General features: G+C 39.0%; 1 protein-coding gene and 1 long non-coding RNA gene across 11 annotated transcripts in view; one reads left to right on the forward strand and one right to left on the reverse strand.

Annotated features, from left to right (window-relative positions):
* CHRM3 (cholinergic receptor muscarinic 3) overlaps nucleotides 1-13375 on the reverse strand; it is a 542465-nt gene that overhangs the window by 521041 nt on the left and 8049 nt on the right. The window lies entirely within an intron of this gene.
* On the forward strand, nucleotides 1722-11289 carry LOC146396787 (uncharacterized). The gene is made up of 2 exons (XR_014827808.1): nucleotides 1722-5698; nucleotides 6695-11289. It is a non-coding gene; the product is annotated as an uncharacterized LOC146396787 (long non-coding RNA).

Genomic DNA, 13375 nt, shown 5'->3' on the forward strand with positions numbered 1-13375 from the left:
AACCAGCACTTGGTTTTACTGACTTTTTTCTACTGTTTTTTGAATCTCTATTTTATGGATCAGATCTTTTCTGATCTTTATGATTTCCTACCTTTTCTACTGTTTTTTGAATCTCTATTTTATGGATCAGATCTTTTCTGATCTTTATGATTTCCTACCTTAAAGATCAGATCTTTTCTGATCTTTATGATTTCCTACCTTCTGCTGACTTTAGGTTTTGATTGTTCTTATTTTTCTGATTCTTTTAGTTATAGGGTAAGTTGTTGATTTGAGATTTTTCTTCTTTTTCAAGGAAGGCCTGTATCAGTATGAACTTCCCTCTAAGAACTGCTTCTGCAGCATCCCAGAATTGTGAATGGTTGTATCTTCATTACCATTTGTCTTGAGGTATTTTTAAATTTCCCTTTTGTTATCCTTGTTGACCTACTGGTTTTTTAGTTGCATGTTGTTTAGTCTCCATGTAGTAAGTTTTTTTCTCATTTCTTTTTGTGTTATTGATTTCTAGTTTCATGTCACTGTGGTCAGAGAATATACTTGAAATAATTTCTATTTAAATTTGAGTTTAGTTTTGTATCTTAGTATGTGGTCAATCCTTGAGAATGTTTCATGTGCATATGAAAAGAATGTATATTCTGATTTTCTTGGATGTAATGTCCTGGAAATGTCAATAAAGTCTAACTTTTATATTGTGTCATTTAGGATCTCTGTTGGCTTACTGATTTTCTTTATAGGGGATCTGTCCATTGATGTGAGTGGAGTGTCAAAGTCTTCTATTACTGTATTCCTATCAATTACTCCTTTTATGTCTATTATTATTTGTTGTATGTGTTTGAGTATCCTATATTAGGGGCATGTATATTGATAAGTAAAATATCTTCTTCTTGAATGGATCCTTTTATCATTAAATAAGGTCCTTCTTTGACTTTCTTTATGGCCTTCGTTTTAAAATCTATTTTTTCTGATATGGGTATTGCAACTCCTGCTTTCCTGTCTTTTCCATTTTCATGAAATATCTTTTTCCATCCCCTCACTTTCAATTTATATGTGCCCTTTGCCTTAAGGCAAGTCTCTTGTAGGCAGCATATTGCAAGATCTTGTTTTTTATCCAGTCTTAAACTCTATGTCTATTGTCTTTTGATTGGAACAGTCAGTCCATTGACATTGAAGGTAATTATTGATAAATATGTATTTATTGTGATTTTAAACCTTGTTTTCCAGTTGATTCTATGTTTCTCCTTTGTTCCTTTCTTTTTTTGTTTGGATGATTTCCTTTTATTTATGCTTGTGTCCTTTTTAGTTTTTGTGAATGTACTTTTTGATTTTGATTTGTGGTTGCCCTGTTTCTCAGGTATGTTAACCCCTTCCTCTATCTGCTTGCTTTAAGCCTGATAGTCATATAGGCTCAGTCATAGTCTAGAAAAAAAAAAAGAGTCTAGATTTTCTTACTTTCCTCACCCATATTTGATGATTTTGAAGTCCTTTTTAACATCTTCATGTTTATCCTTTTGCCGCTCCTTGTGCTTATCATCGCTTTTACAATAGCTTTTTTCCCCTTTTAGATCTGGATACTGGCTTATTTAAGTGACTGCTTTCCCACTGTTATTTCCTCCATCCTATTTCTTCTTATCATTGCTTTTACAATAGTTTTTTTTTTTCCCTTTTAGATCTGGATACTGGCTTATTTAAGTGACTGCTTTCCCACTGTTATTTCCTCCATCCTATTTCTTCTTGCTTCTTTTTTATTTAGATGAGCACTTCTAGTATTTCTTTTAGAATGGGTTTAGTATTGTTGTACTCTTTTAGTTTTTGTTGTTGGAGAAATTATTTATTGCTCCTTCTATTTTAAATGACATTCTTGCTGGGTAGAGTGTTCTAGGCTGAGAATTTTTCCCTTTTAGAACTTTGAATGTATCTTCCACTCTCTTCCGGCCTGCAGTGTTTCTGGAGAGAAATCTGCTGCTAGCCTTATGGTGGGTTCCCTTATAATTAACTCTTTGTTTTTCTCTTGCTGCCTTTAGAATCCTCTCTTTATCTGTTTCCTTTAGATTTGGAATTTTTTCAGCCGTAACTTCTTCAAATAAATTTTCAATCTCCTTTTATTTTTCTTTTCCTTCTGGAATCCCCATTATGCATAGATTGGCCTGCTTTATATTATCCCATAGATCTCTTATATTGCTTTCATGTTTTTCTTTTGGTTTTCTGTCTGCTGTCCTGATTGGGTGATTTCCATTACTCTATTTTCCAAGTCACTAATTCATTCCTCTGCATTATTCATTCTGTTCTTCAGTACCTTTAACCCAGCTTGTGTCTCTGCAAATGAATTTTGTAACTTTTCTTGGTTCCTCCTTATATTTTCTAGTTCTTTTCTAAAGTAATCTGTATTTCTGTTCATATCTGCTCTTAATTCCTTCAGTATTTTCACTATGTCCTGGTTCCTGAGCTTCTTCATTTTGCCTATATTTTGTTATTCTGTGAGTTTAGTGAAAACAACTACTGTAGTCTTGGAGAGCTATTTATATGTGACAGTGCTCCTGGGTATTTTGTGTGGGCCTACTATTTATTTTTGGTGTGAGGGCTGCTTTTAGTTTGGATGCTTGTTGTCTCTCTCCTCAGCCTGTATGCAGGCTATTATCCCCTTGATAGGGTGCTGGGCACGCTTCCAGGGAGGTGGAGGCAATGGGCAGGGCTAGTAGCCAGTGTCTGGTTTTTGGGTCCTTGACAGTGACAAGGACCTAGGGTGGTGGTGCAGGCTGCTCCTAGTTTCAGGGCCCTGGGAAGTGGCAGTGACCCTTACGCAGGTGTAGACAATGCCCAGAGCAGTTGGCAGTGGCAGCAGCAGGGTTGTGCATTCTCAGGGAAGTGAGATCAACAACAGGCAGTGCTCAGTTGCAGTTCCCTCCTCTGTGCTGAACTCTGAGGTGACCAGGGCCACAGGGTGGTGACTTGTTCATGGACCCCTAACAGTGGTGGGCCACGCCCACCCTCTGGAGTCTAAGATGACTCTGGTGGTTTGCCTCTGCTTCCTGCAGACCATGCAAAATGCACCCCGTCATGCTTACCCCATCCAGGTGGTGCTCTGCTGCCCTTAGCCCAAGGGGAGCCTGGCCACTCAGAGCCCTGGCAAGAGGTGCCCCAACTCCCGTAGCTCATGAAAGAGACACCCCATCACCCATAGCCTGCACCAGAGGTGCCCTGCCCTCCAAGAGTCCACATGTGCACAGGAGGATATTACTATGGTGGCCTGCCCCTCCTCCCCTTGCCCTTTCCCACAACAGCACCTTGACTCTTTTATGGGCCCAGACCTCTTCCCAGGTTCCCTTGGCAGTGGTGTTCTGCTCTCCAGCCCATGGTACACCACTCCCTAGCCCCTTAGGCTGTCTCCACACAACAAACCCTAGTCTACTCCCCAAAAATGACCTTTGGAGCCTGAGTCTCAGCACCCAGACCCCGCCTGAGCATCTCAAGTTGTGGTGTCCAGGGGCTGTGCTATCAGTTGCCTGTGTGGTTCACTGTCTGCTTTGCCTTCCTCAGTCCAGCTGCTAATTTTCTCTGAGGCTTTGAGGTCCCTCCATCTCAGCTGATCTCCAAGTCAGTTAGGAGGCTCCCCAAGATGTGGGTTCCTTTCCTCTTTCACAGCTCCCTTTAAGGAGTGCTAGTCTAGTCCCAATTCCTTTTCTCTCCCTCTCTCTCTCTTTTTTGCTCCTTTGTTCTACCCACTTATGTGCAGGATTTCTTTTCCTTTTTGGAGGTTTAAGTTCTTCTGCCAGCGTTGGTAGATGTTCTGTGCAAACTTTTCTACAGGTAGATGGGTTTTTGTGATGTGTTTGTGGGAGAAAGTGAGTGCCACATCTTATTTCTCCACCATCTTGATCCCACCCCTCATTACCTTTTAGAGATCATTAAGGGAAGCTCATGCAATCCCAAATTCTCTTTGACCATTCACTTCATATAATTCTAGTAAGATGTCTTCCTAACTTTCTAAACATCTGCTTTGAAGCCACACCTGTACAAGTATTATTTTCTGCTTCGATTCAGAGCCCACACTGTCAAAGGTTTTCACATACACAGATAGTTTCAAGATCTGACATGGGAAAAATTCAGGCCCAACTGAAGTCCAGTGCCCCGTCAAAGCAGTTTATATATGAGAGTGTCTGTGTGATCTGGTGAAGCTTGGGTTAGAAAGAAACTATATCTCCAGGGAGTGCCTTCTACCCAACCATTATCAGAACAAAATTTATGGTATTATGGATGTTGACCTTATTATTATGCCCAAATCAGCATCCCTCAAACCAGTTGTTTATTATATCATCCTACTTTTTAAAGCTACTTCTCAACAGAAAGAAAATATCTGTTGATCCACTCAAACTGCAAACTCTGAGGGTAAGACCCTATCTTCTTTCCTCATCACTCTATCTCCAGTAAGGAGCAGTATCCTGGCATTAGCATCTGCTTAATAAAGATGTGATGGATGGAAAAACAGGAAACATCACCTTCAGGTAGTTTAGCAATATTTCAAGACCTAGATTTTGTTGTGAAAAAACTGAATAAAGTATCACATTTACTTATTTTAAAGAGAATCAGAATAACTGAACCACTATAAATCATGTTAGCAAAGTAACAGAGAATTAAGTAAATGATGGCATGTCAAGAACATCCTGGGCCAACATACTCATGATTATATATCACGTTTTGCCCAGCAGCACATTGTAGGCATTCAAAAGATTTCTGAAAGAATGACACAGAATCACAAATTCAGAAAATCCCAACCCATCTTCCTCTTCTACTTTACAACCAGAAGAATTTCTTTACTTGCTTTTTAATTCATATGTTCATAATTATATCAGAGGGCACTTCTAAAAATAGAATTAAAAAAATAAGTTGCTTCACTCTCATCTGATTCTAATGGGAAAATATGGTAAAATTGCACTATTAAAAATAAAGCTAAGCACACCCAAGTAAATGTGATTGAATGTACTAGTTTATTTCTTTGTTCTTCAAGTCTACAATCATTAATGTATATAACCTGTAATTCATTGTAGATGATCCTATTAGTGATGATTTCAATATGACTGTTCAAAAGAAAAGGCCCTGATTGAAAGGACAATATGGGGTAGGTTTGTCAGTTTTCCTTCCTGCAATGAGAAAAATAAAAGTGACATTGAGCATTCATTTATTCCTGCCTGAGTGTCTGATAGAGCCCACTCTGGGCCAGCCAATGTTCTAGGAACTGGTCATTTAGCAATCAAAATAGAAGAGTAATTCCCTGGTCTCAGAGAGCTCATAATGTAGTAAATAGACTATATAAAAAGAAACAAAAAAACAAAATTATGTCAGGTGGTGATAAATGCTCAGAAGAGAAAGACAACAGATTACAGAGATGGTGAGAGATGGAAGGGGGCCATGCTGTTTCAGGTGATGTGATTACAGAACACTGGCCTGAGAAGGTGAAATTTGAGGACAGATCTTAAGTAAGTGCAGAGGCAAGCTGTATAGATTTCTGGCTAAAGAGTGTTTCACACAGAGCAGTAAACGCAACGGTTCTGGGATGGAGTGTTCATGGTAAAGACCAAAACAGCAAGGAGTTTTGATTTGTGAGGTAGGTTTTGCCCAAGGAGTCTGCTCTACATCTCCATCTACTTAAACCTCATTTGTCCTTTAAATATGAGACATAGATGAATGCACTTAGTGGGTCTAGAGAGTGAGTTACATTTTCAGGTGCAGCACGAGAACGCAATGTTTCATTTTCTTGTGATAGAAAAAGCAAAGATACTAGATACTCTCTGCCTGAGTATTACACTTGATCTAGCATTGGTTACAGGTGTCCAAAGAAAATGAAATATGAACAGAAGTTCTAGCTCAATCTCTCAAGTGAAAACTATTTTCCCCCTCTGGCCATGTCCACAGCATATGGAAGTTCCTAGGCCAGGGATCAAACCTGGGCCACAACAGCAACCAGAGCTGCTGTGGTGATGATGTCAGATCCTTAACCTTCTGTGCCACAAGGGAACTCCTTCAAGTGAAATCCTTTAAACCAAGAAGTTCCTGGTATCCCTCCAAAAGTATCTGGCTTCTCCACCCTTTGAATCCCAAGAATAACTTGGCTCAGATTACTTTATTTTACTAGTGACCATCTTTATAGATTATAAACATGTATTTAGGGTCGAGACTTGGTCACAATCTGTATAACACACATTTCTGGCTGCCTTAAAACAATTTTGCCCAAGCTGCTTAGGAAGTCAAAGGCAGCATTGGTATGGGTTTTCCGGAAATGTAAAAAGTCAGCGGGCACTACTTTTCTATATCTTAGGCTGGTTTGGACTTGGAAAATATAATACAGCGCCCTCAGTCTTCTAAAAGACATCCTGGGATTCATGCTATGGTTACTTATATTTTGCTGAAAAGGGGATAGGTGGTCCTCTTCATCATAGAATATGGGCCTGCTTTCAGTGCTGTAACACTGATGTTAATCTTGATTTATACACGTGACTTGCCAGATAGAACTTCTGTTCAAATTTCATTTTCTTTGGTCACCTGTAACCAATGCTAGATCAAGTGAAATAATCAGGCAGAGAGTATCTAGTATCTTTGCTTTTTCTATCACAAGAAAATGAAACATTGCGTTCTCGTGCTGCACCTGAAAATGTAACTCACTCTCTAGATCCACTAAGTGCGTTTATCTATGTCTCAGCTTGAGAAGACTATTTCAACTTCTTCATATAAAAAGAAATCTGGTAAAAGTACATTAAAGAATCTTTGTTATAGAATAACTTCAGCAATATACATGACTTTCAAAAAGGGTTTCAAAAACGGATTGTCCTGCATTTGAAAAGACACAGAGCAGGTAGGACATTGAAAACTAGATGCTAGGGAGTTAAAAATGGTAACATTGAGAGGACAGAATTCATGAAACAGAACAGCAACCGCAACGTCTCACTCATGTAAGACTAACAACATATTTTTCATATCGAGTGAATCATTTTGAACCTCATTGTGATTTTTCAAAACAACTCACTCATTGGACACACAAATGCAGATGTCTGCCATCTAGTGGCAAAAATTAGTATAGGCAGTCAAATTTTTTTAGAAAAGCATCAATATTGTTCTGAGAAAAATTTAATCCAAGCGCCATGTTTAAGAGGCAAAAGGACAGTAAAGCCTGAAGAAGTTCACATATTCGATTGGTTACACTAGTCTTGTACTCCCCTTTCTTCTTCTGGTGATACTAAGTAAGAAGAGGCCTGTTTAGAAATCTCTGGGAATACTATTCAAGGTTTCATGGATTTGAATTCACAAAGAAGTAAGTTCCATAAAAGCAGCATGCTTATATATATTTATTTCTAGGTCCTAAAACAGTGCCTGAAACAATTTGGCAACTTAATACATTTAACAAAGAAATGAATGGCCAACAGAAAAACTGGAAATTGAGCAGAGGAATTTTTAAAATTCTAAGGAACAGAGTGATTGATAATTTTGCTTAATTCTCTTGAATATAATACTGAATAAAAGTACTAATTGTACTGCATATGGTTTTAAAAATGTACTCATGTCTAGAAGATTATAGAATGACCTTTAATAAATGAGCAGAATTAATCTACGTCTATTTCTAAGAAATTTCTTCATAATTAAACTACTATCCACATATGCAATATTGTCGACTACTTTGTCATTTCTTTCGTGATATCTTGTTGTTTTTGTCAATAATACATGTGATGTACTCGCTCAGAAAAGGAACTCCTAAATACAGCATTACACACATGCAAAAATGTGGTCTGCTTATGATACACTTCCATGATATAACACAAGAAACAAAGAAAAATGTTGAGAAATGCCTGTACTTGAGAAGGTAATTTCTGTTTTTATGCCACCTTGTCAACACTTTCAGCCCTATTTTTTAAAAACTATATTTTTAAATACAGAAGGGTGCACTTGATGGAAATAGTTCCACCTTAATTCTACACCTGAGATCTCCATCCTTCCTCAATTGTGTTTTAATTCCAGGGGAAAAGAGCACTCCACCCTTCCTCAAAGTCTGAGAAACACCCTAAACTGAATGACTCATCTTACCAGAGGGAACAGCCTAAAATAATGTACCCCTTGCCAATCTAGGCTATTAATCTGCTTTTTAAAAAAATAGAAAGTGTTTATCTCATTTCTCAATTTTCTCTCCATCAAAATATTCTGTCTCTCTCCAATTAGTGCATTTCCAAATTCAGCAGGCAGAAGTGTCATTCAAGGTATTTATTTAAAATGCGGATCAACAGATACTGCCCCCCCCAACACACACACACACACACACACACACACACACACACACACACACACACACACACACAGGTCTAATTTAGCTGGTCTGGTTTCAATCCCCTGGAATACATGTTTAACAACTACTCTGGGTGATTTTGACCCAGTGACCCTGGGCCATGATGGCAGAAACATCACCCTCTATCCCTGTGATGGAAATCTTTCCAGTGAATACGAAAAATCCTCAGGAGAGCTGGCAGCTGGAAAGCAGACAAAAATGACTCCTTCAAAAGTCCTGGCCACTAGAACTAGTTGCTAAGGGGAGCCCTAATTTGTTGGATGTTATCTGAGAGAATCATGCCTCTCACAACGTTAGGGTCACCAGTGCAGCCATGTATCTACACAGACAATTCTTTCAGCAAGTGAAACCCTGAGTCTGACTTGGGAGAATTCTATTATGTTCTGTATCATATTCATCAATAAATATTTACTGTTTATTAACATGTTGACTATTTTACCATTTTCAAAATACACTGAAAACTGCTAAACCTCAGATTTCTTTTCCCCCCAAAAGGAAACTCAACAACAAATGCTTAATGAGAGTACCATGGTCAAGACTGCTCTAGGCCCTTGGAGTGTATCGGTGAATAAAACACAGTGTAAAAATCTCTGCCCTTCCAGAGATCTAAGGCATCATTCAATTTAGTGGGCTGCTCATCCACATTTTACAATGTGTGTAGAGAAATAAATAATGGGTGGCTCCTGACGAGAAGCTCAAAATCCAAAGGACAACTTTGATATTTGCATAATTTATTCTAGTGTAAACAAGTATAGCAAATGTTATCACATCCATGAGAATAATACACTAGAGGGGCACAGAGAATAAAAAGATGAACTGCCTTGGAGGAGGCAGGCAGGCAGGCAGGCTGGCCTCCTCTTGTTTGCAGGACTGCTATAGCCCGAGCCAGGCTAGCACATTTTCAGGAAGTGTGCAGGGTCTCTGCAGAAACCTGGAGGCAGGAGAACAGAGGCACATCCAAGGACCCTCGAGCAGGCTGATGTGGCTACTGCAGACTGGGGAAAGGAAGGTGGAACTGAAAGTTATGGAGAGGGAAAGTGTAAATGACTTTGGCTTCGTTGTAGACTCGGTTAAAAGCAAACTGAAAGCAAGGAGACAAGTTAGTGGCCATGGGGACTGTGCAAGGGGAAGGTGGACAGGCCTGTCTCAGGGAGGTGGGAGTGGGGATAGGATGGAAAGACCTGATGAGACAGTTCAGGAACATCCACTCAGATTTAGAGACTGCACATGAGGAGTAAGGGTAGAAAGGAAATACACATTCAACAAGGTTCAAGTCTGAGTTCCCAGGATGACTGTGATGCAAACAATTAATACAGGAAAAATAGGAAGAAAGGCATATTTTGGAGAAAGAGGATGGATTCCAAGGTGCAAATGATATGTTAGAGGTGCCTGACTGATATTCTTTGTGGGACTGTCTAACAGAGTGCCAGCATGAAAATCCTACCAAGGAAATCCCTCCAAGAAAGACCTACAGTCCAGAGAACTATATACCGGCATGCAAAGCCTGGAGTGCAGCTGAAATCACCAAAAGAGAGGATATCAAGTGAGAAAGAGTTGAACTGACTCCTAGGAAGAGATCTAGCATGAAAGGAGAGAGAAAAACAGAGTCAAAAGATCCAGGCTTATGAATTTTGTGGCCTTGGATGCCACAACAATACATAATTTATATATAGATATATATTTATTATTACACGATTTATATATAATTTCACTAACTCAGATTGCAGAAATCTCAAACAGCTTCAAAGTTTTCTCCACTTATTGTTTGCACCCTACTTTTAAGTATTTCTTTACAAGACACAACCAGCTTTGCCAAGATTGTTAGATTCCCTGAACGTGCACCTGCCCTCCTACTATCCAGACATGATCTTTCGGAATTCTACCACCAACTGATTTTTTGAAATGATATATAGGGTAGTGATAACAAACACTCATCATTATTAATATTTTCCATGTTTTTAATTCTAAACTTACATTCATTCATGAAACAAAAATGAATATACATGTATGTGTTAGGTAAACAGAAAAAAATGTCCATATTCAGAATTTGAAATGAATCATCTGCTCATTATGGGTCTAAATTTATGTTTAAATTTCAACATAAAATTTCGTCATCTGAGAGCGCATGTCATCAAACATAGAAATTTTAATCTGGCATCAAAAATGTGTGACCTATTTACAATAGCCGAGACATAGAAGCAACCTAAAAGGCACTGAGAGAGGAATGGATAAAGAATGTGTGGTAAATACATACAATGAAATACTACTCAGGCACAGAAAGAATGAAATAATGCCAATTGCAGCACCATTAATGCCAGAGATAATCATACTAAATGGTGAAGAAAATCAGACAGAGAAAGACAAATATCATATGATATCACTTATATGGAGAACCTAAAAAAATAATACAAATGAATTTATATATGAAACAGAAATAGACCCACAGGCATAGAAAACAAACTTATGGTTATCAAAGAGGATGGGGGGAGCAATAAGTTAGAAGCTTGGGATTAACATATACACACTAGTATTTACAAAGTAGATCACCAACAAGGACATAGCATAGCACAGGGAACTATTCTCAGTATTTTGTAATAACCTATAAAGGAAAATAATCTGAAAAAGAATAAATATGTGTGTGTGTGTGTGTGTGTGTGTGTGTGTGTGTGTGTGTATAACTGAATCATTGTGCTGTATACCTAAAACTAAGATGACACTGTAAATCAACTATACTTCAATTAAAAAAAAAGTGCAGAGTTCCCGTCGTGGCTCAGTGGTTAACAAATCCGACTAGGAACCATGAGGTTTCGGGTTCGGTCCCTGCCCTTGCTCAGTGGGTTAACGATCCGGCTGTGATCGTTCAGTGGGTTGCTGTGAGCTGTGGTGTAGGTTGCAGACGCGGCTCGGATCCCCCATTGCTGTGGCTTTGGCGTAGGCCAGCGGCTACAGCTCTGATTAGACCCCTAGCCTGGGAACCTCCATATGCCGCGGGAGCGGCCCAAGAAATAGCAAAAAAAGACAAAAATAAATAAATAAATAAATAAATAGGCTAAGTTTCTAAAAAAAAAAAAAAAAAAGTGCATGACCACGATGCTTATCTAGTACAGCAGCCAACATTAGCCCAAAGGCACAAGACTAGCTGTGTCTTCTGGGCCAGTATTTGTGTGTTACTCTTACAAATCCAAAGTGTCTAGTACTATCTAGAGGCAGAGAAAGTGCTGAATACAGACATGCTTAACTAATCAGAAATTCAAAGCAAACATATTTCTATACTGCTGGGCCACTTTGAGTGGATTGATTTTTATGCAGTAACATCAGTCAAACTTTTAGAACACACTGCAGATTTTAAAACTAGAGAGGTAGATTTACACTTAAAGTCAGGTCACAGAAGTCTGTTCTTGTTCCAGTTTTGTATAACGTTAATGTTAGGATGTGTACAGAAAAATGTTAGAGGACTATGCATCAAATTGTTGACCACAGTTATCTTTGGCCCATTGAGTCATGATGGACTTTTGCTTCTGATGTTATATTTCTTTAATGATTGAATTTTGTGTAATCTGTATTATTTAAAAGGAGAAAAACAAAAAAACACCATATTTACATATTTTATATGTCAATGTATATATTCAGCATTTGTAGAAATGACTCCATAGTAAGTACTTTAGGGTAACCAAAGACAAATGAAACATGGCATCATCCTTCAAGCATTTCACACTCTAATATTTGAAATAATTTATATACAGACATGCAAACAAGATAAAATGTGATCAGTGCTAAAACTGAGAATCTGATAAAGTGCTAAAAGATGAATTCATAGTGAGAAGTGTCATTTTAAGCACTTTGAGAAACTGCTAAAATTTGGACCTGTGAGGATATGGAAGAAAGGGCATTCCAAACAGCTTAGGAACATATGAAAAGTCATGAAAAGTGCAGAGGGTAAAGGGAACAGCAAGTGCTGAGGGTAAGGTTAAAAGTGACCTTGAGAATCAAGACTGAATTGAATGTAAATCCAAACCATGGAACCTATGGAATGCTAGCCAAATGCTGATGTAAGGGATTCCATTGTTATTCAATCGGTGATAGAAGGGGATGTCAGAAGAGGAAATACATCAGACTTGGCCTTCAATAAAAGTAATCTATAAAGTGGATTGGAAGAAGGGAGTATAGTCAATGAATCATCTGTGAAGTCCAGAGGCTCTAAGAGAAGGTATAAAAGTCTGACTGCCTATCAAGGTATCTGCACTATCTGGGGCTGTTAGAAATGCAGATTCTTAGGCCTCTCTCCAGTCCTCCTGAATCAGAGTCTGCCTTTTAACACAATTCCCATGTGATCTGACTGTACATCAAAGTTGGAAAAGCCATGAACTAAGGTGCTGGTAGTAGGAAAGAAGTTGAGAGCTTCAGTTATCACTTGGCTGAATTATTACAATTTGGTGTCTGACTAAATGTGGGAAGTTACAGAAGAGGGTAAATCAGATTACTTGGAAATTTTGAGCCACAGAATGGGTCAGCTCCACAATGGGAAGAGGAGGCCTCAGGGAAGAGGGAAAGGAGAAAACAGGTGAAGGTGGTGCTGTCTAGCAAGCTCAGGAAAACACCCCTTCCAGAAGCCACACCAGGCTTGGAGATGATGAGATGGGTGACCCACTCAGAGGAATACTGGAAATCATGAAAATAAATGAAGCCACAAAAGGAAAAGGGAGCAAGAAAGGCATGGCTGTCAACTAAAGAGAAAGTCTTGGAGAGCCCCCTGGTGGGGTGAGGAAGCTGGGAGGAGGAGGAAGAGCCAGAGGAAAGGAGAGCCAGGGACATACATCACTTTCACAATTAAGGAAGGTTAAGAGGAGTTCCTGCTGTGGCACATCAGGATCAACGTGTCTCTCCATCTCCAGGACGCAGGTGTGATCCCTGGCCTGGCACAGTGAATTAAAGGATCTGGCATTGCCACAGGAGTTCACAACTTTGGATTGGATCTGACTCCTGGCCCAGGAACTCCATGTGCCACAGGAGCCAAAAAAGGAAAAAAGGGGTGGGAGGAAGTTTTTGCTAAGAGGT

The sequence above is a fragment of the Sus scrofa genome, chromosome 14 (assembly GCF_054392235.1).
Source record: "Sus scrofa isolate SSC_HxYL_T2T_F1_AM1 chromosome 14, Sscrofa_HxYL_maternal_Yorkshire_Landrace_v2.0, whole genome shotgun sequence".
Lineage (NCBI taxonomy): Eukaryota > Metazoa > Chordata > Mammalia > Artiodactyla > Suidae > Sus > Sus scrofa.